Source organism: Vulpes lagopus, chromosome 6, assembly GCF_018345385.1.
Source record: "Vulpes lagopus strain Blue_001 chromosome 6, ASM1834538v1, whole genome shotgun sequence".
Lineage (NCBI taxonomy): Eukaryota > Metazoa > Chordata > Mammalia > Carnivora > Canidae > Vulpes > Vulpes lagopus.
The window spans coordinates 57,909,885-57,934,809 of NC_054829.1; the positions used below are offsets into that span (position 1 = coordinate 57,909,885).

The 24,925-nt window shown below is 33.6% G+C and overlaps 1 protein-coding gene and 1 pseudogene across 9 annotated transcripts in view; both read right to left on the reverse strand.

The window, feature by feature from the left end:
* MIPOL1 (mirror-image polydactyly 1) overlaps nt 1-24,925 on the reverse strand; it is a 320,655-nt gene that overhangs the window by 177,645 nt on the left and 118,085 nt on the right. The gene's annotated exons all lie outside the window — the stretch shown is intronic.
* Nucleotides 3,328-4,096, reverse strand: LOC121493816 (annotated as a pseudogene).

Sequence of the window (24,925 nt, forward strand, 5' to 3'; positions counted from 1 at the left end):
TGCCATCAAGTGGACTAATATATACATTATGGATTCAAAGAAAGTGAAGACAGAAAGGAGCAGAGAGTTCATTTGAAAAAATAATGGCTGAAAACTTCCCAAATTTGAGAAAATATAGGATATAAAAATATAAGAAATTTAACAAACTCCAAGTAGGACAAGTCTAGCAAGGCCCATACTAAGATACATTATAATCAAGTCATTGAAAGTGAAAAACAAATTGAATCTTGGAAGCATCAAGAGAAAAACAACTCTTCAGGTACAAGGGATCCTTAATAAGACTTCCAGCAGATTAGTCAGGAGAAACCTTGCAGGCCAGAAAGCAATGGGATGATGTATTTGAAATGCTGAATGGGGAAAAAAAACAAAACTAAACTAAACAAAAAACCCTCAATACCCCCTTAAATAAGAATTCCATACTGGCAAAAATGTCTGTCAAAGATGAAGACAATATTAAGACATTATCAGATAAACAAACCCAAGGGAGTTTATTAAGATTAAACCTGCCCTAACAAGAAATGCTAAAAGGAGTCCTTCAGGATGAAATGAAAGGACACCAGACAGTAAACAAAAAGCCACATGAAATTTTAAAGTTCTTCAGTAAAGGTAAATATATGGACAAGAACAAAAATCGGTATTATTTTAAGTTTGGTTGACAAACCTACTTTTTATTCTTTTATAGAATTTAAAGACAAAAGCTTAAAATAATTATAACTATGTTAATTAGTACATGATATATAAAAATGTAATTTGTAACAACATAAAGTGGGGAGGCAGAGCTGTAAAAGAGTATAATTTCTATGTGATTGAAGGTGTCAATTTAAAATAAACTGCTATAACTTTTAGGATAGTTTATATAATCCCCTGGCAAACTACAAAGAAAGTATTTATAAAATTATACACAAAAAGAATGAAAAGCAAATGAAAGCAAATCACTATAGAAATATCAACTGAAAACAAAGGCAGGTTGGTAAGGGAGGAAACAGAGATTGAAGACATTGTAAGTCCTATAGAGAACAAGGAACAAAATAGCAACAGTATGTCCCTATCTATCAGTAATTACTTTAAAGGTAACTGAACTAAATTCCTGAATCAAAAGACATACATGGACAGAATGAATTAAAATAACAAAACAAAACAGATCCAACTATGTGTGGTCTGCAAGAGACTCACTTTCCATCTAAGGACATACAAAGGCTTAAAGTGAACAGATAGAAAAAAGATATTAATGCAAATAAGAGCCAAAAAAGAGCAGGAGGGCTATAATAACATTAGGCAAAGATTTATGTAAAAAATTGTTACAAAAAAGGACACTTTATACTGATAAAAGGGTCAATTCACTAATAAGACATAACAAAGTTTTTACATCTGCTGATTTCAAAACTCACACAAAGCAACAACAATCAAAAGAATGTGGTACTGGCATAAAGACAGATATGTGGACCATAGAACAGAATAGAAAGTCCAGGAATAAAACACTGTATATATGGTCAAATAATTTATCATAAGGGGGTAAAGACCATTCCCTGAAGGAAAGGACAGTTATTTTTTTTTTTCAAGAAATGATACTGGGAAGACTGGGTAATCTCATGGAAAACAATGAGGTTCAACACTTACACTATATACAAAACTTAACTCAAAATGGATCAAATACCTAAATAAAACTAAGAGCTAAAATTACACAATTCTTAAACAAAAATATGAGGGAAAGGCTTCATGACATTAAGTTTGGCAGTAATTTCCTGGATATATCAAAACACAGGCAACAAAAGACAAAATAGATAAATTGGACTATATAAAAATTAAAAATATTGTGTATCAAAGAACACAAACAACAGACTAGACCAAATGAAATATCAGTAAATCATCTATTTATTAAGAGGTTAACATGTAGAATTATTCAAGGACTCCTATAACTCAAAAATAAAAAATATACTTGATTAATAAATGTGCAAATATTATGAACAGACATTTCTCCAGAGAAGATCATACAAATGGCCAATATACATATATATAGTAATATATATATGTAAAAATATTTGCCTTCAGTAATCATTACAGAAATTCCGACCAAAACCACAATAAGATACTATCTCACACTCATTAGATTGGCTATTAAAAAACAAACAGAAAATAACAAGTTTTGCTGAGGATGTGGAGAAACAGGAAGCCTTGTGTACTGTTCATAAGAATATAAAGTGGTGCAGCCATTGTGGATAACAGTACTGTAGTTCCTCAAAAAAGTGAAAACATAATTATCATATGATGCAGCAATTCCATTTTTGGGTATACGCTCAAAAGAATAATATCTCAAGATATATTTGTACACACTTGTTCCTACCAGCATTTCCACAATAACCATAGGCAGAGATAACTCAAGTGTCCACTGATGGATAAACACAATGTGGTATATATTATCAATGAAATATTGTTCAGCTTTAAAACGGAAGGAAATTCTGACTCATCCTACAACACTGACATTACATTAAGTGAAATAAGCCAGAACAAAAGACAAAATGGTAGCTCATCAAAATGTCACACATAAGAGGGGATGCCTTGGTGGCTTCAGTGGTTGACCATCTACCTTCCACTCAGGGCATGATCCTGGGCCCCAGGACTGAGTCTGGAATCGGGCTTCCAGCAGGGAGTCTGCTTCTCCCTCTTCCTGTGTCTCTGCCTGTGTCTGCGTCTCTCATGAATAAATAAGTAAAATCTTAAAAAAAAAAAACTAAAAATGTCACACATAAGAATTACCACATGATCCAAAAATTCCACTGCCACGTATATGCCCAAAAGAAAAAATATATATCCACACAAAAACTTGTAAATGGATGTTCATGGTATCATTACTCACAATAACCACAAAGTAGAAACAACTCAAATGTCTATCAACTGACCAATGAATAAAACAAAATGTGGCATATCCATATAATTATTATTTGGCAAAAGTATCAATTTGGCAATAAAAGTACTAATACATGTTACCACATAGATGAACTTTAAATAAATTTAAAGTGAAAGAAGCTACTCACAAAAACCACTTCTACGATGCCATTATATAAAATGTCCAGAATAGGCATGCTATCTATTGGGACAGATGGCAGATTACTAGTTGCACAGGCCTGGGGGAGGAGTATTTCTGGGGGAATGAATAGGAGTTACTACTGGTGGGTACAGGGTTTCTTTTGCAATTAAAATATTCTAAAATTGTGGGAATGCACAACTCTACAAAACAATAAAAAGTACTGAACTGTATAGTAAATGTGTGAACGGCATGTGAATCTCAATAAAGCTATTAAAATGCAAAAAAAACCTCATCTGTGATTATATTTGAGTAGGTCTATTTCTGGGCTCTCTACACTGTCCCATTGATTTGTATATGCACAAGACTCAGTTTTGATTATTGTAGTTTTTAGGTCTTGAAATCAGGTAGTATGAATGCTCTAAATTCTGATTTCACAAAACTATATTGAGTACTATACATCATTTGTATTTCCATTAGATTTTTAAAACTGGGTTGTTGATTTTTTTTTTTTTTTTTGACTGGGAAAATAGTTTTACTTTCTTCAGGGGTGTAGAGAGAAGTCTTGTCTCAGAACTTCTGGAACTGCTTCTTCGTGCCAGCAGCTTTCACGACTTTGAGCACGTTGAAACGCACAGTCTTGCTCAAGGGCCGTCACTCACCCACTGTGACAATGTCGCGATCTGGACATCCCTGAAGCAAGGAGACAAGTGCACCTACGTGTTCTTGTGGCATTTCTCAAAGCGGTTGTACTTTCGGATGTAGTGGAAATAGTCTCCGCGGATGACAATAGTCCTCTGCATCTTCATTTTGGTCACCACACCAGACAAAATCTGCCCTCGGATGGAGACATTGCCAGTAAAGGGGCATTTCTTGTCAATATAGGTGCCCTCAATGGCCTCCTTGGGCGTCTTGAAGCCCAGGCTGATGTTTTTGTAGTACCGCGGGAGCTTCTCCTTGCCAGTTTCTCCAAGTAGGACCCTCTTCTTATTTTGAAAGATGGTTGGCTGCTTTTGGTAGGCACGCCCGGTCTGAATGTCTGGCATCTTCCCGGCAGCCTGGAAAAAGGCTGGGTTGTTGATTTAAAAGTCTCATAACCTAGATGAAATGGACAGATCTTGAAAAAACTTTTCAAAACTTATACAAGAATAGAAATACTGAATAAATAATTTTGGTCTAAGTTGTGTTTCTTAGCAAATTTGTCCATTTCATCTAAGTCATCAAATGCATTAGCATGAAATTATCCACACTACTGTTATCTTTTAATAAATGTGGAATTTGTACTCTTTCATTCATTCTTGATATTACTAATTTGGGTTTTCTTGTTCACTTTTCTAAAAGTTTTTATAAAAGTTCCAGTTAGTTAACATACAGGGCAATATTAGCTTCAGCTGCACAATTTGGTGATTTAATACTTAATGATTACAACACTTGGTAATCATCACAAGTGCACTCCTTTATCCCCATCACCTATTTAACACCCCCACAACCTCCTCTCCTGTTTGTTCTCTATCATTAAGAGTCTTTTTCTCGGTTTACCTCCTCTCCTTTTCTCTATGCTCATTTGTTTTGTTTCTGAGATTCCACAGATGAGTGAAGTTACATGGTATTTGTCTTTCTCTGACTTATTTCCTTGTTCAGTTTTACCAGGGCTCATACATTTGACTACCTTCATAAAAAACTCACCTTTGACTTACTTTTCTCTATTGTTTCTTTTATATTTATCTCTGCACTTTATATTTTATTGTTCTATTTTTTTAGTTTGCTCATCTTTTCATCCTTAAGATGGAAATTTAATTAATTGATTATGGATGTTTCTTCTTCCTAATGTAAACATCTAAAATGATATAAACATCTCTGGAAGACTGCTTTAGCTGTATCTCACAAATATTGATACATATTATCTCATAATTTTAAATTTGTAGTATTTTTCTAATTTCCTTTTCTCTACTTGGATTAATTAAAAGGGCACTATTTCATTTCCAAATACTTAAGATATTCTAGATCTTATTTTTAATTTATTTCATTCCCTCATGAACAGGAAATACACTCTTTATGATTTTAATCTTTGCAAATTTATCACGAAATAGTTCAAGGTCCAGTCCAGCATATAGTTTTTACTTTTCCTTAAGAATTTGAGAATGTATATTCTGCAGGTTTTATTTTTATTTATTTAAGATTCATTCAAAAAAATAAAATAAAAAAAAATAAAAAAAAAAAAGATTCATTCATTCATTTGAGAGATAGACAGTGAGCAGAGGGAGTTGGAGAGAATCTCAAGGAGACTTTCTAGGGCGCCTTGCTTGGAGCTCAGTCTCACAACCCTGAGATCATGAAGTGAGCTGAAATCAAGAGTGGAACAGTTAATTGACTGAGCCATCCAGGAACCCCTACATTTATTGATTGTTTTATATTTTAGGCAGATCAAAGTGAATAAAAAGTTAAGCCTTCCACAATATTAATGATTTTGTCTAGACCTATGAGAACAGTAGTGGTATTTCCAACTGTGATTGCCAAATGGTATATTTCATCTTTTAGTTGTTAGTTTTTGCTTCCTGTATTTTGAAGTTGCTATTATGTACATAAATATTTAGGTTTGTTATGTTTTCCAAATGAAATGTCCCTCTATCTCTGGTGATACTATGATTTTAAGCCTACTTCATCTGATACTAATACAGGCACAGCACCTTTCTCATGTTCTAGTTTGTATTTCTTTGCATCCCTTTACTTCCATTTATCTGTATCTGTTTCAAATATATTACTTACAAACTGTATAAAATTGGGTCCTGACCATTTGTTGCCTTTAATGTGTCACAATATCTATTTTTAATTGGAGTACTTAGTTTATTTTCTTACAATTGTTTATATGGTTGGATTTAGGTTTACAAAATTATGTGTTGTTTAGATTGTTGTTCTTCCTTTCCTACTTTCTTTGGGTTAATCAAATATACTTTAGTATTTCATTTCAATTCTTATATTGCTTTTTCATATGGCATTTTATATCTTCTTGTGGTTGGTCCAGGAATTAATAAATCATATATCCTCAGTTTGTAAAAGTTTCCTTAGAGTTAATGTTTTACCACTTCATTTAAAATGTAAGAACTAACCAACAGTGAAATACCATTTGTTTTGCCCTTTCTTGTCATAACTACTAAATTTTAAGCAAACTGTTATATAAATAAGAGAAGATAAAAAAGATAGCTTTTCTATTTACAAAACTATTTCCCACTTTTGAGCCTCTTCATTCATTTCTGTAGTTAAATTTTCTATTGGATGTCATTTCCACTGAATTGGAAAAACTCACTTTAGTAGTGTATTTATGTAGTACACATCTACTAGAGTTCAACTGTTTCATCTTTCACTTATCTGCGAAATAGTTTTACTACATTTGAATTTTTGAAGAATATTTTCAGGGTGGCCCAGGTGGCTCAGCGGTTTAGAGCCGCCTTCAGCCCAGGGTGTGACCCTGGGGTCCAGGGATGGAGTCCCACATCAGGCTCCCTGCATGGAGCCTGCTTCTCCCATTGCCTCCTCTCTCTCTCTCTCTCTCTGTCTTTCACAAATAAATAAATAAAATCTTTTAAAAAAAGAATATTTTCACTATATATATATATTTCCGGGTTGACAGTATTTTTTTTTTTTCATTACATTCCTTTAAAGTTTTTGGCTATTGTCTCCTCACATTCATTATTTCTGATAGGAAGTCAGTCATCATTCACAGAAATGTACCAAGTATGTATCAGTTCCCATCCTTTTAGGTGCTTTCAAGATTTTTCTCATTATATTGTTTTTCATTAGTTTGATTCTAATGAACTTGGGTGGAATCTTCTTTGTATTTATTCTTCCTGGTGTACACTGAACTTCTTGATCTATTAGCTTTTTTGTTTTTAAATTAATTTATTTTAGGGAGGGGGGAGAGAGAGAGGGAGAGAGAAAGAGTGAGACAGTGCCCATGTGCACAAGCACATAAGTGTGAGGGGAGAGGGTGAGGGAGACAGAACCTTAAGCAGACTCTGTGCTAAGTGCAGAACTTGACCCAGAGCTTGATCTAACTACCATGAAACCACGACCCGAGCTGAAACCAAGAGTTGCACACTTAACCAAATGCACCACCCTGGTGCTCCTATAAGCTCGTTTTTACCAAATTTTTAAAGCCTTCATAATTTTTTTCAAATATTTATTCCGCCTCACTTTTCTCTCTTCTTTAAGTACTCCAATTGCACTTCTGTTAGATTGCTTGATATTGTTTCACAGATCATTAAGGTTGTGTTATTTTTTTTTAATTTTTTCCTCTTTACTTCAGGTTGGGTAATTTCTATTAATTGGTCTTCAAGTTCACTAACCTTTTATTGTACAGTCTATAAACCACTGTTTGTCCACCAAATTTTTCACTTCAGATGTTGCAATTTTTACAATTAGGTTCTTTCTAGAGTTTGTTTCCTTGATGATATTTCCCACCAGTTCACTCATTAGGATCATCTTTCCTTTCAGTCTTTGAAGAAATATAAAATGGATATTTTAAAGTACTTTGCAATTTCCAACAGATTGAATTATCTCAAGATTTGCTTCTATTGACTACATCTTCTCTGGGTTATGGCTCACATTTTCCTGCCTCTAGTATTTTTAGTTATATGCTAGACATTGTGGATGGTCCATGGTAAGACACCTAACATACGCAGTTACCTCTCATTTAAATCATCTGCAGGGCAGCCCAGGTGGCCTAGCAGTTTAGTGCCGTCTTCAGCCCAGGGCCTAATCCTGGAGTCTTGGGATCAAGTCCCATGTCAGGCTCCCTGAATGGAGCCTGCTTCTCCCTCTACCTGTGTCTCTGCCTCTGTGTGTGTGTATCATGAATAAATAAATAAAGTCTTTAAAAAAATCATCTGCAAATTTCAGGTGCTTCAAATACCTAGACTTTTAAAAAAATATATTTTATTTACTTGTCAGAGACACCCAGAGAGAGGTAGAGACATAGGTAGAGCCACCCAAGCATCCCTCAAATACATAGACCTAAGTTTCTTCTTTAATGCAGCAAGACCACTACTCTGCTTGAGCTTTATCTTACTGAGTCAGGAAGAGTGACTGTAGGCATAACGCCAGGGGAACCACTGAGTTCACTCTCTGAATTCCTGTGCAGCCTGTTGTTCACGTATTTTTTCCAATTATATAATTGTTTTTTGACACATGGCAAGATTAGTAATATTTTGTCCCAGCAAGAAGCTTCTATGGTTTTTCAAGACAAAAAAAGCAATCTTTTTTTCCTACTGAGAAAAGCTGCTCTAATACAGAAGCTGAATGATAAGTTTCATTTATTTGAAACTGACTTAACCCCAATGAAAAATTTTCCCTTTCCAATTTCCTATAACTTCCAATATGACTTTTCTAATATTTGTAAACTTAAATTTCTAGAATTAATAGAAAATGAAATTATGTCTCCAAATTCCTAAACACTTCCCTGGCAGTGAAATTTTCTTCCAGGGTGTGCCACAATATTAGTGATAATAAATTATGAGGAGGGACGCCTGGGTGGCTCAGCAGTTGAGCATCTGCCTTTGGCTCAGGCATGATCCTGGGGTCCGGGATTGAGTCCCGCATCGGGCTACTTGTGGGGAACCTGCTTCTCCCTCTGCTTGTGTCTCTGTCTTTCTCTCTGTGTCTCTCATGAATAAATAAAATCTTTAAAAAATAAATTATGAGGAAATTAAAAGTAAATTAGCAATAGTGTTTAATTACATAGCATCTAACAACTAAGGACTGCTAACCTATCAGATGTAGTTAGTCTAACAAAGAGTTATTAAAACACCATTTTCAGATTTTAATTAGAACACATTTAGAAAAACAGTTCCTAAGATTTGAGCTTGTAATAACACAAAGAACTAAAAGAGCTTAAAAAACTCAATGTTTCATTTATATCAGTTCCATTTTAGCCTTTTAAATGCAACTAACACTTTCCTGAACACAAAACATAGTCAACACTAACTTATCACTTATCACCCCTCTCTGATTTCTCCTTCCTAGCATCTCAGCTAATTCTCTAGCCATGTATTATGGCACCTTGTTCTGGGAGCAAAAGAAGGGAAGATTAAGATGATAAATCCAAGGAAGTAACCTAAATAGACTGAAAAAAAAAAAGTAGGGCCCCAAATAAACGCCACCATAGTCCCTTGATTTCAGCAGTAGCTATTGTTCTGGAAAGAGGTATGCCCACATCTTCTCTGGATCTCAATATGCTAGGGTCTAACAAAAACAACGATAATCTGAACACCAGGATTATCTCACATCTAATGTATAACCTGTTAATTACAAATTATATGAATTAATAATTATACTCAGTAAATTAAAGTTGAATTATAAATTTGTTTGTATAAAATTTAAGAATACTTGGTAGTTTCCCGATGATCAGGATGGTCACTGAAAGTCTTAAATAGATCTGAGATTACACCATTCTAGGAGTTTAAAACTTGGAATTTATTAGGAACACTTCCTCTTCAATTTTATAATAAAGGTCCTATAACTGTTCTACATTTTTGCTTTGATATGAATTATATCAGAAAAGCATTGAATTTCTGTAGTTTAATGTAGTTTGGGAAGTAATTAAAATCTGTAACAATATTTTATAACTAAAATAATTAATATAAAATTATAAAATTACCACATAAAAGAGTGTCTTATTTAAGCTTATTTATTTTCTTTAATCTCTTCAGTGCTATGAAGATATTTATTTCTAAGATGATGACTTTACTTCTCTAGCTAATGCCACAGCTAGGATGTGGTATTCTGATCCTTTTTGTACAGTTATAACCTTGTAATGCCAAACCCTGTAGTTAGCTAATAGTCAGGAAAACAAAATTCAGTAAATAATACCATTGTAATGAGTTGGTTCTTAAGTAAACTTCAATGGATTTTCTCAAAATCCATAAACAAACAACAGTATAACCTAAATGTTAAGTTGGCAGTTATTGCACAAAAGGACAGGGATGCTTCTTATACTATTGTAAAACACAAAGCAGAGTACAGGAAATAGTAGTCACTGGATGATAGCCACAGTTTAATAGTTTATTAAGCTCTTTTTCAGTTATTGCATTCCTAGAATTACAGGTGCCTCTTGGCTTGCAAACTTTGTTTGCTGTTATAAATGTTGTAATCTCACTAGAGCTGTCAATTACTTAAGTGTTCATTCTTAATATTCTTGTATAAAATGCATTGCTCAAACATTTTAAAATCCTAACAGAAGCCACTCCAACTTCTAAGATTACAACAGGAGAAAAATGAAAAACTTGTATGACAAATAAAAGTATCAACAACTTGAATATTCTTTTGAGAAATAAGGCTTTAATTACCTTTGAATATGTAAATATGATAACTAGTGTTCTCCATAGGAAACCAGGAAATACCTGTGGACTGATTTATTAAATATTGTAACAAAAGTTTTGGAAATTTGGGACATTTCTCAGGACACTTCCTAGTTTTTCAGTGAAGTCAATCAATTACATCCATTTTTTTCTTTTGATTTATAAATGTGCTTTTAATTGTTTTTATTAATATGTGTATGCAAGGCTAGGGATATTATCCAAAAGCAGTGATTAGATTAAGAACAATCTCAGTGAAAAACAGACTACTAGGTCAACTCGCTAAAATCAATGAGAACTCTTACTTTTCTGTTGGCTTAGCTCTCTTAGCTATCCTCCTTGTAGTTCTGATATCTGTGGCCCTGGGAGGTACTTTTTCATTACCACGATACTTCCATTACAATTTTAAACTTAATCCCTTTATTATCTCAGCTCAATATAAAACCCACCCCACTTCCAGTGATGCTTCTCTCGGAACCCTCCTTAGTAGAGTGTATACTTTTTTTTTCTTTTTCTTTTTTTTACATACTGTTACTTTAGAGGCAAGAGGAAGAGACTTACATTTTCCTGGTTCCCAACCATCATTTCCAGCCTACTAATCCATTAAACAATCCTTTCAATTTTTAAAATTTCTGTTATCCATTTAGAATGTGTGACCCAGGGGCTAGTACTGGTCTGAAACTGATAGAGCCATGAAGGTAGTACTAAAATTCAGAGGCAGCAATTAAATATTTTTTTCAAAATTCAGAGTAATTTCATGGCTGTTTGAACCCAATAACAAAAAAAAAAGTATGGTTGAATTTTGCAGGTCTATTTACCTTTTCATTTTTTGGTAATTCATTTTTATTATATGTTTGAAGGTAGTGATACATAAAACATTGTAATTTTTTTTTTTTTAACTGGTCCTTCACCAGATAGTTTGAGAAACACTAATTTGGATGACTTGCTTTTCAACTGCACTACTGTGATCTGACAACCAAGGTTACTTCCTAATAATATAAATATCTTCCTAACATTTTACACAAAAGTGAGAGTCACCCATATTAACACTCTTGCTTCATAATTTCTTGACTCATTTGTTCTAATAATATTTATCTTTAAATAATACACAAAGCAGTGTCTAGTTCTTAGTTCTCTTTAATCTTTAACTCTGAAACTCTACTCTTGGATTACAAATTTATATTTTCTACTTTCTAACTAAGACTGCTTTTTACTGTACCTACTGGAATAAACACTTTCTCTGGATATAGATTTGCCTTCCCTATATGCAATGTTTATGTAAAAACAACCATCCATGGACTTACAGAATACCATATGTACCACCACAGTATTCCACACAACACTGTTCTGAACAAGGAAATCATTTCACAGCAAATTAACAAATGAAGTGTGGTAATATGGGCCCATGCCCATGGAATTCACTGATTTTACAATGTTCCCCAACACCTTGATAAAACAGGAATGGCTTTTTGAAGACTGGTTGTAATGTTAGGTAGCAATATCTTGTGGAACTAGGACGAGGTTCTCCATGACATTGTGCATGATCTAAATCTGAGTATTACATACAATGGCTTTTTCCTCCATAGCCAATATTCTTGGCTCAGGGAATCAAGTGGTAGAAATGGCCTCATTTGTAATTACTTCTAGTGATTGACTAGCAAAAATTTGGCTTCCTATCTTTGCAAATAGAGATTTTGATAATCTAAAGGTCTTAGGTCAAAAGGGAAAAAACTTTTCACTTGGAGACATAACAAGAATTCCATTAAACTCAGTTGAAACTGCCAACTGGCTGCTTAAGGCTTCTCATACCTCTGAATCAATATGTAAGGAAAGGTGTTACTGTACTTGCTGGAGTAAGTGATACTGACTTCCACGGGGAAACTGAGTTGCTACTATACAGTGAGGGTAAGGAAAAGTGTATATGGAATAAAGATCCCTTACGATATCTCTTATAACATTATATCCATTTATATCTAGTGAATATATCCTTCAAGGATGAGAGTGAAATAAAGATATATTCAGATAAAGGAGAACTGAATTAAACAAGAAATGTGTATTAGAAAAGAAAGAAAAAAGGAAGAGGGAGGGAGGAAAGAAGAAGAGGAAAAGAAAGAAAATGCTAAAACCTATTCAAGTGAAAGAAAATACCATAAAGTGAAATAAATGAAACAAATGAAATTTTAAGATTCTTACAATTTAACTATGTTGTCCATTTATTAATACTAAGATTATGAAAAGCACTACAGATTGAAAAATTAAAAATTGTTAAAATATCGATCTCCCTCCATTCCAATGATTTAAAAATTCAACATAATCTAATCATAATCTTACCTGGCTTTTTATGGAAATTGAGTATCTGATTTTAATATTTAAAGGAAAATGTAAAAAGCCTATAATAACTAAAATAAACTTAAAAAAAGATGTTATTTATTAATTCATGAGACAAATGAGAGAAAGAGAGAGGCAGAGACATAGGCAGAGGGAGAATCAGGCTCTCTGCAGGAAACCCGATGCGGGATCCATCCCAGGACCCTGGGATGACAACCTGAGCCAAAGGCAGATGCTCAACCACTGAGCCACACAGGTGCCCCCTAAAATAAGCTTTAAAAAGAACATCAAAAAGACTTCTAATGCCTGATATCAAAAGTTACAGCAATCAACGCATTGTGGCATTGCTGTAAGGATACACAAAGAGATCTTTAAAATTGTATAGCAGGTCCATAAACAAACATATACCGATACGGCCAACTAACTTGCAAAAAACGACACCTAATCCATTTGATGAGGAAGAAAACCTCACCTTTTCAATAAACAGTGCTAGAACAACTCAATTTTAACCTGTTAAGAAAATGAACCACAATCTTTATACAACATACACAATATACAATATACCATACACAATAGTTAACCCAAAGTAAATCACAGATTTAAAGTGAAAACTAAACAATAAAACTTATAGAGGAAAACATAGAATCGTATCTTTGCAATCGTGGGGTAAAAAAGATTTCTTAGACAAGGTATATTTAAAAACTGATACATTATTTTTACGGTTTCAGGTTTCATATTAAGATCTTTAATACATTTTGAATTCTGTCTCCTCATCCAAGGGAAACAAAAGCAAAAATAAACTATTGGGACTACATCAAAATAAAGAACTTCTGCACAGTGGAGGAGACAATTAACCAAACTAAAAGGCAACCTACAGAATGGGGGAAGATATCTGCAAATGACATATCTGATAAAGGGTTAATATCTAAAACATATAAAGAAGTTATATAACTCAACACCGCAAAACAAATAATCCAATTAAAAACGGGCAGCAGCCATGAACAGATATTTCTCCAAAGAGGACATTCAGATGCCAACAGACACATGAAAACATGTTCATCATCACTTGCCATCAGGGAAATGCAAATCAAAACTACAATGAGATATTATCTCACATCTGTCAGAATGACAAAAATCAACAATACAAGGAACAACAGGTGTTGGGTGAGGATGCAGAGAAAAAAAGAACACTGTGCATTATTGGTAGGAATGCAAACTTGGTGCAGCCACTCTAGAAAACAGTATGGAGGTTCCTCCAAAATTACCTATGATCCAGCAATCACACTACTGTGTATTTACTCAAAGAATACAAAAACACTAATTCAAAGGGATACCTGCCCCTCTGTGTTTGCAGCAGCATTATTTGCAATAGCCAAGATATGGAAGCAGCCCAAGTGTCCACTGATTGATGGATAAAGAGCTGGCATATGTATATATGTGTGTGCGTGTGTATACACACACACACACACACACACACACACAATAGAATATCATTCAGCCATAATATAGAATGAAATCTTCCTATTTGGAATGATGTGGATGGAGCTAGAGTAAAATGCTAAGCAAAATGTCAGTCAGAGAAAGACAAATATTGTGTGATTTTACTCTCAGGTGGAATTTAAGAAACAAAACAAACAAGAAAAAAAGGGGACAAAAAAAGAGAAACAAATCAAGAAACGGACTCTAAATTTACAGAGCAAACTGATGGTTACATCAGAGGGTAGGGGCCTAGAGGGGTGGGTTAAATAAGTGATGGGGATTAAAGAGTATGCTTTTCATGATTAGCACCAGGTGATGTATGAAATTGTTGAATCATTGTGTTGTATACCTGAAACTAACATAACACTGTGTGTTAACTGGAATTAAAATAAAAATTTAAAATAAAAAAATTGATACATTAGATTTTATTAAAATTTAACGTTGTTGCCCATCAAAATATAGAATTAAAAAAATGAATACACAAGACACAGACTGAGAAAGCATTTTTAATACATACATCTGACAATAGACTTCATCTACAATATACAATGAACTCCTACAAATCAATAATAAAAAGTAAAATCACCCAGTTAAAAGTTAAGTTAAAAGACTTGAACAGATGTTCAAAAAGAAAGATATATAAATGGCCAAGAAGCACATGAAAGACTGTCAACATCATTAGTCACTGGAAAATGTAAATTAAAACCAAAATGATATACCATTACACACATACTAAAATAACTACAATTAGAAACACTGACAACACCAACACAATTGATGTTCATGGCTGCTGCCCGTTTTTAATTGGATTAATTGGAACCAGAACTTCTACAAATTACTGTTGAGAGTGAAAAATGATACAGCAACTTTGGCAAACTATTTGCTTATTTTCTTTTAGAAATACTTACCAACCATATGACTCAGCAATTCCACTCTTACTTAATAAAGAGAATAAAAACGTGTGTCCACAAGAAGACACGTACAAGAATTCTCACAGTAGTCTTAATCTTACTAGATAAAAAATGGACAAGTTCAAATGTCCATCAATGGGAGAATGAATAAGAAGTAAAATATGGAATACAATGGAATATTACTCACCAACAAAAGGAATATATTACTGATATAGAGAGGATAAATATCACAAATATGTTACCACAGTATAATATGTGAATGTATGAACTTGTATGAACTTCCAGAATAAGCAGAGTAAATCTGTGGTTAAAAATGTCAGAAAAGTTGTTTGGGTGAAGCTAAAGAAGGGATGATTGGCAGGGAAGGGAAATAAATAAGGAGACTGTCTTGGGTTATGGAAATGTTGTAGGTATTTGTCAAAACTCCTCAAACTGCAGATTTAGTGTTTGCATATTTTATTTCTGTGTGTAGGCTTTTATATAAAATTAAAGCTGTCAACAAATAAAAAGTAAACATTAATGGAAAAATTATTAACTTCCAGTGATCACTAAACCAAAACACTCATAAAAATCTGTAATACACTTACATTTATAGATACACTTATTGAAAAAGTTTCCAGATAAATTACAATATAATAGCATATTTTGTTATATATTTTAACCTACTTAAAAGATCACTACAATTATTTATCACAACAGGACAAATAATATTAATGATGAATTAAAATATAACTATAAAATTTTTTTCTAGGGATTGTAATACTGAAACAGGCTACTAGTAACAATTGAAATAATCTTCCCCTGAATTTTTCAAAGTATCGACATTAAATATTTAAATTAATTCTGGGAAGTGGTTTGGGAATCTGATCTTTTGTGATCTCAGAGCTTAGTATTATGGCAGATGAGTCAAGTAGCAATTAATCAAACAAACCTGTATGCAAATGTACAAGCATAGTCAGAGTCATTTTCAAAAGAAGAATGAAGGCCTTCTTTGATATAGTATGTTGACAATGCAAGTTTTATTTTAAAGTGTCCAAAAATAAATAATCAAATGAAAGAATGAATGAATGAACGAATAAAGTATCCTAGCACTTTGGATTAAAAAGACAAGTACCCTCTGTGAATGATATACGCAGATCTTTACATTCCTCCTGAAATATCTGTGTGAGCAGGGCAAATAAGCTATTTGCAGGTACTTTTGTTTCCGAAGATAAAATTCAGAATAAATATAAATCCACTACAATATTAACTGAAAAAAATTGTTATGAAATTGGAGATGTAATAAAGAAACAAAACCATAACAATTTTAATTTTTGTGCCCAAATGACAGTTCATGAAACCATCAAGTAGTTTTCTAAGGGTGCTACTAAAAAACTTCAGTTCCCTTTAAAAAGTTACATCTTTATTTCTTTTTTAAAAGACTATTTATTTGAGAGAGAGAGAGAAAGAGAATGAGCAGGAGGGAAGAGGAAGAGGGAGAGAGAATCTCAAGCTAACTTTGCACTGAGCCCAATGCAGGGCTTGATCTCATGACACTGAAATTACAACCTGATGCTTGTTGTAAAGTTCTTATGACTTTGCAATATGTTAGAAATATTTCATAATAGAATGCTGGAGAAAAAATTAAAAAAATAAAAAATAAAAGAATGCTGGAGAAATATGTTGATAGTACAAATGAAAAAGGCTATAACACTAAGATATTTAAGTAGACTTTAAGGCAAGAAATATAAAAAAGAGAACAACATGGATGGATCTAGAGAGTATAACACTAAGTGAAAGGAGTCAGTGACAGAAAGACAAATACCATGTGATTTCCACCCATAGGTAGAATTTAAGAAACAAAACAAATGAACAAAGGGAAAAAAGAGAGAGAGAGAGACAAATCAAGAAATAGCTTCTTAATGATAGGGAACTGATGGTTCCCAGAGGGGATGTGGATTAGGATGAAATATGGATGAAATAGGCAATGTGATGATCACTGGGTATTGTATGTAAGTACTAAGTCACTAAATTAGATACCTGAACTAATATTACACTGTATGTTAACTGTACTGGAACTAAAGTAAACAAAATTCAGTAATAAAAAAAGGTAACAACAGGCATTTCATAATAATAGGAATAGAAGGACACAGTAATCCTAAAGATTTAACTATTTAACATTGCTTCAAAATAAGTAGAAATTCAACATAATCACCTGATAGTTTATTTTATTTATTTATACTTAACTTTTTTTTAAAGTAGGCTCCATGTCCAATGTAGGGCTTGAACTCATGAGCCTGAGATTAAGAGTCACATGCTCTACTAAGCCTGACAGGTATCCCATCATTTGATAGTTTAAACATGTCTCTCAGAAACTGATAGAATAAGCAACAATAAATCTATAAATATAGAACTGAAATACATGATTAATCTACTTTGTTTAAATAACCTATAGATAACAACACTACATTCAGCAACTGCAAAATACACATTATTTTAAATAGAAATGTATCTAACAAACAGCCTGCTTTGGTCCTAAGGCAATTACCAGGTTTCTTAGGATTGAAATCATTTGTTTTCCCATCACTGTGTAATTAAATTCGAACTCAATAACAGTAAGGTACCCTCAAACTTCTTAATATTTAATATTAAGCAACGCATTTCTAAATGATTCACGGGTAAATGGAGAAATAACAATTAGAAACTAAAAAAGTATTTTGAGATATATAATAATGAGATACAACTTATCAAAAACATGTGTGATGCAGCTGAAGCAGTATGTAACGTAAAATTAATAGTTTTCAGGAAAGACCAATAGTTTGGAAGACTCAATATTGCTAAAGTGACAATCTTCCTTTAATTGGTTTTTTGAGTCCATGCAATTCCCATCAAAATAGTAGCAGATTTTTTGATGGAATATGACAAGCTGAATAAAAGACAAAGAATAGGGAAAAACTGAAGAACAAAAACACTGGATCTTTACACCACCAGAAATAAAGACTTAGTATAATGCTACAGGAATTAAGACATAGTATAGTATTAATGCAGGGATAGAAAATTGTACCAACAGAACAGGACAGGGTTCAGAAGGAAATCCACACATATTTCCTGTTATTCACTGGGGACAGGAGAGTAACACATGATTTAAATAAATGATGTTGCGTCCAGTTAACTGGGTATTCATATGAAGAAAATGACGTACCTTAACCATACAAAAATTAATTTGAAACAGATTAAGACTTAAATATGAAAGCTAAAATAATAAAGCACCTGAAGAAATTATTATAGGACGTGTTCATTACTGTGGAAATTTCAAGGGTTTCTTAAATAGAACACAAAATGCACTAAGCATGACAAGAAAAAATAATATATTTAACTTCATTAAAGTGAACTTTTATCATCAAACATCGATGAGAATAAAAATGCAAGCCACAGACAACACAATTATCTGTATCCAGTTTATATACATCAATAAGAAAAAAATAGACACCTGAATTTAATACTAGGCAAAAGCCTTGAACAGACACTTAATGAAGAAGGATATCAAATGGTCACTAAATATATGAAAAGGTACTCAACCTTCATTAGTCATTAGAAAAATACAAATTAAAGCTTCAACAACATAAGCCTACATGTCCAACAAAATGATAGAAACTAAAATGAATAAAGATACCAAGTGCTGACTCTCAAAACCGAAAAGCAATTCTCTTTTACACAGCTGGTGAAAGCTGGTCTAACGGAAAAATGGGATTTTTAAAGTTAAATGTATGGTAGATATTCTCCTATTCATATGTCTAAATATGTACCAAAAGGAATACATTCTAATGTCCACCAAAAAATACGTACAAGAACATCATTCATAATAGGTCAAAATTAGAAACAACCCATATTTCTATCAACTGTTGCATATGTAAGTAAATCAGAGTATAATTATACAATGGAACATAACATTGAAATGAAAAAGATGAACTTGGTAATTATAACAACAAAGATCAATATACAAGCATAAATATCACTGGGTAAAGGAAGTCAGACATTAAAGAGTACATGGCATAATTCCTTTCAGAGGAAGTTTAAAAACATGCAAAACGGCCTATGGTGTTAGAAAGAATAGTGATTACTCTTGTCAAGAAATTCTGACAAAAATGAGATATGAAAGAATCTTGAAAGTTGCAAATGTTCTTTATATATATAAAAACAATATATTTCATTGTATTTGTTTTTTCAAATAGTTTTTTTCTTGTGATAACCATTTTTAAGATTTATTCTCTTAGCAACTTTCAAATATGTAAAGCAGTATTATTAACTATAGTCATCATGCTTTACACTACATCCTTATGACTTACTTATTTAAGAGAGAGAGAGAGCGTGTGTGTGTGTGAGCAGGAGAGGCAGAAGGAGGAGGAGAGAAAAATCCCCAGACTCCCCAATGAGTGCAGAACTAATGTGGGGCTCAATCCCAGGACCCTGAGATCATGACCTGAGCCAAAATCAAGAGACGCTTAACCCACTCATCACCCACGTGCCCTTCACTATTTTATAATTGGAAGTTTGTATTTTTGAGCCCCTCCAGCCATTTCTCTACCTCCACCTCTCACTTCTGATAACCACAATTCTATTCTCAACAGCTAGTAAACTTTATCATTTTTTAATTCCACATAAAAGTGAGATCATATGGTATTTATTTTCTGACTTACTTCACTTAGTGTAATGCCCTCAAGGTCCATCTATGTTGGTGCAAATGTTTAAGATTTCATTCTTTTTTTTAGACTGTATTCCACTGCGTGTGTATGCATATATACACACACACACTTTCTGTATCCATTTATCCATTTGGACACTTATTTCCATATCTTAACTACCAAAAATAATGCTGCAATGAACATGGAGATGCATATTTATATTTTTGAATTAGTGTTTTCGTTTCCTTTGAATAAATACCCACAAGTGGAACTGCTGGTAGTTCTATTTTTAATTTTTTGAGGAATCTCTATACTGTTTTTCCATAGTGGCTGCACCAATTTAAATTCCTGCCAGTAGTACACACAGGTTCCTTTTTCTCCACGTCCTTGGCAACACTTGTTTCTTGTCTTTTTGATAACAGCCATTTTAACAAGATATCTCATTGTATTTCATTTTTATTTCCCTGATGTTTAGTGATGTTGAGCATCTTTTCATGTGTCTGTTGGCCATCTTCTTCATATGTTTTCTTTGAGAAAATGTCTACTTAGATCCTCTGCTCATTTTTTAACTGAACTGGGCTTTCTCTTATTGAGTTGTATGAGTTCTTTACATATCTTGGATATTAATCCCTTATCAGATATGTGGTTTGCAAATATTTCATTTGGTAGGCTGCCTTTTCATTCTTTTGATGATTTTCTTTGCTGTGCAGAAGCTTTTCAGTTTGATGTAGTCCCACTTGTTTACTTTTGCTTTTGTTTCCTTTGCTTTTGGAGTCAGATCCAAACACTTATCACCAAGACCAACGTCAAGGACATTACTGCCTATATTTTCTTCTAGGACTTTTATCGTTTCAAAAGGTCTTAGATTAAAGGCTTTAATCCACTTTGAGTCAGTTTTTATGTATGGTACAATCAGGTTTCATTCTTTACAATGTGGTTGCCTAGTCTTCCCCACTCATTTGTTGAAGACACTGTCTTCTCTGCATTATATATTCTTAGCTCCTTTAATTGACCATATATGTGTTGGTGTATTTCTGGGTTCTCTATTCTACTGAGATGATCCATCATGATCTATGTGTCTGTTTTTATGCCAATAGCATACTGTTTTTAATAAACTGTAGCTCTATAATATAGCTTGAAATCATGGACTACAAATATACTGTATCTTGATCTGAGTGCTTTCACGGGTATATAGTACATAAAAATTAATCAAATCTCTCACTTAAGACTTGTGCACTTTACTGTAAGTTATACCTCCATTAAAAACATTTAAAAACACATGCTTTTACTTCCACAGCTTTCGTATCTATTACTCTCTGATTTTTCTTGTTTAAACCCTCATTATCTCTTGCATGAATTATCATAAGATTTCCAACTGTCTCCTAAGCCTTGGATTTAAACCTCAGGAGGTACACAATGCTTAGAGAGTAAATTTTAAATTCCTTAGCATTTTATTCACTTAAAGCTTCTTTAAATGAAACTTCAAATAACATTTCTAGGTACATTTTTTTCTAAGAAGGCAATTTGAAAATATATACTTATTTTAAAATGTTCATATTCTTTAATCCAGTATTTCCATTTCTAGGACTTTTCTCTAAGGAAATAAACATCGATATACCAAAAATTTAGCTACAAAAATGTTCACAGTATTACAAAATAGAAAAAAATATAAACACTCACCTAAATAGCAGATGAGTTTGACAAATTTTAATATATCCACATTATAAAGTTATAAGACTATCTGATAAAATCTGGTTATCAGGTAGAATATATGATATTAATTGAGAAAAAAGATAATCTGATAATGATTACTTCTAGGAAATGAATTTATGAGCAAATTTTACCTTCTTCTTGTTTATCTATACTTTTCAAAGTTATCTACAGCTTGAAAAAGTTTGTAAAAATTTTATAGTAAGAACTAAGAAAATTTATTGGAATAGATCAAATATAAATAAGATACCTTAGCAAGATTGGCTAGAAAGAAAAAACATGCACAGGCAAATAATTATATGATAAGACAGGGAAGAAAATTAAACTGACAGGAAAAAATTAATTAAAATTTTAAAGTCACTATAATGAAGAATGTTAAACACGTTTCCTACTTTTCCTGAAAAGTATAACCCTAAATGTTATGATTTATTTTCTTTTCAAGGATGAGCTTCTTGTCAAACTTCTAATAACTGAACAAATCATTATTTTCCATCTATTATGTGCTAGGCACCATGCCAATCAGAAGGGATCCAAAGTGAGGCAACATTAACAATGGAGAGCTTAAGAAACTAGGCTATCCTTTCCTTTGTTAATGTGGAAAGTTTATTCTGATGCCTACATCACTGGCCGAGATTTTGGTTTTGCTCTTCGAGTGGATTTGTTAGTTTATGCTACACACCCTAATCTCAGTCTGCTTTTCACAGTGACCTCTGCTCACACAGAGTATCAAGGAAAAAATTCATAACCAGGCCAGGAATCTTCTAATGTGGACTTCTGGACTATGGGATACAATAAAGGCCATACAATATGGCCCTTCTGAATTCTTGTCTTTCAGTGATTGTGTTGAGTTGCCCCAGCCCTATTCTTGTTTGTCCTGGACTGACTTTCTTGCTATCTATCTATCTATCATCTATCTATCTATCTATCTATCTATCTATCTATCTATCTATCATCTATCTATTATCTACCAATCAATGATCTTACCAGCAAAATGAGTTTATTCAGAAATAGCAGACGAATGGTAATTCAGGACAAGCAAACTACAGCAAAGCACAGACAAACCCAGAAACAGAGGAGAGGGGCTTGATTTATACGGGAAGAGAGGAAGCTGGGAGGGGCTGTTTCACTGAGTTCTCACTGGCTGGGCTGTTACTGGAAAAGGAGAAATTCTTCCTTCCTCTGGTTGGGGTACATAAAGTAAGCTGCTTCCTACTGGGAAATATGAGATAGGCTTCTTACAGCAAGCAGCAATACGTGAGAGCTCCCCCTTCAGGGCTTCCTGACTCCATTTTAAATGAGTACATTCTTTTTATTTTCTAAATTATTTATACATTTTCTTCAAATGGATTCCCTCACTTTTACTGCTTCTGGATCTGTTTTGCTATGTGTTAAAAATATTCAATGTTCAGTCCCCCCACCTCCTAATCCATATAAAAATGACACAGAAAAAAAATATCTGATACTATTGACTCTACTAATTGCAATACCTTCAAAGTCTTTATTTCAAGGTTCTTTTTCTCTTGACTACAACTCATTAAAGCACTCTGAGATGAACAAAGAATCCCAACACATGGACTTAGCAGATTTTTGCAATCCAGGATCCTGCCTTCTGTGACACTACAGTTTCCTCAGTTCTTACCTCAGTCCTCTCCTTCTTCTTTATGTAAGGACAGTTCATAGGCATCACCGTATTGACTTCCTGGTCCCTTACCCATTAAAACTCCAACACTTAATAAAAATATTGACAAAACTATACTGCATTCAAGATCTGAATATTTCTAGAAGAAAGTATGTGACTTTCTGGACAAGTTCCACTTTAAATTCATTACCCTAATTCTCAAATGGGCATTTTGCTCTGTCTGGCATCCTACATTTCTCTAGTTATGTTCATTCACAAACCAAGATAGCTATTTCAAACTATCCCTCTTTATAATATCTTCAGCACCATCCATTGATCCATCATACTGACAATCTAAATTAACTTAAGTCACCCTGCCCCCTAAACTTATCAACTTGCCAGTATAAGCATCCGAGTTCTTTGTATTCCTCTGTTTCAATGAAAGCAGTTTCCCTGTTCCTAGCAAAAGACAACTCTTCCACTTATATTCTAGACCCTATTTTCTCTCAATCTACTTAACTACTTTCCTAATACAATGATTTTTTTCTCTCCCTTAAAATCACTCTTCTTTCCTGGTTCACTTACATCAACAAACCAGTTACATGCTCTAGAATCTCCCATTAAAAAAGAAAACCCTTCCATAAACCATAAGCCACTCTCCATCTATTGCCAATTTCTCTATCTCCATTGTTGTGTGCTTTCACTGTCTTCACTTCCTGACTTTCAAGTCTCTCCTCAAACTACACCAATGTGGCCCCTGTCCTGGCAATACTCTTGTCAAAGCCCTTGACATCTTCCATGTGATGAAATCTACAAGTAATCATCCCATCTTCACTTTGTTCAAACTCTCAACACTATTCAAGGCAACTGAACACTCTCATCTTTAGCAAGCACTTTCTTGCCTTCTCTGACACCACACTGTCTTTAGTGTCTGACTTCATTCACCATCCTTTCCAGTCTCCTAAGTGGCACCCTTCTACTCTGGCCAACTGCTAAATGTTGGCACATCACAGAGCTTGGTCCCAGGCCCTGTTCTTTCTCAATGGTCTTTCCTCTGTTTTATCTAGTCCAAAGCTTTAATTATGTACATGCTGATGGCTGCAAGAGTCAAATGCCTGCTCAATATCTCCATGTGAGTTTTAGGAATCATCTCAAATAGATCTCTGAGACAATGTAATTTCCCTTCGAAAATATGTCGATCTCTTCCCCAAAACTTGCCCATCATAATAAATGGAGCAAATATCTACAGTCTCTAAGCCCCATATATTGGAGTCAGCTTTAATTCTTCCCACTCCCTTCTGTCCAAAACCAATCTGCCTACAAGTTCTATTTACTGTACTGCTGAAGTATTCCCTACTGTCCACCTCTCTAAATCCACACTTATTCCTCTGTGCCATCATCACTTTCATCTTTTGCATGGACTACAACAACAGCCTTTTTCTTTCAGTATCTTCTGCATTTAGATACAATTCGTACTCCTTACCATGGCCTACAAGACTTTATAGATTTCTCTGCTGCCTATCTCTCTACCTCATCACTTGCTACTATTTTCCTTTGCTCATTGTACTCAATTACATGTAAGTCTGGTGTGTTCATATTAGTGACTTAAGCACACTAAACTTGTTCTCTCTCTCAGGGCACTACTGACCTATTATTTTCTGATGGGACACTCTTTCCATGGTTCTTTGCATGGCTAGATCTTCCTCCTCTTTCAAGTCTGAGATCAACTATTCATGTTGACAAAGAGGCCTGTCTTGATCAACCTATTTATAGTAACAACCTTACTACCAATGCAGTCACTCTCCACTATCTTTTTATTTTCATCACATTACTATCTGAAAAATATT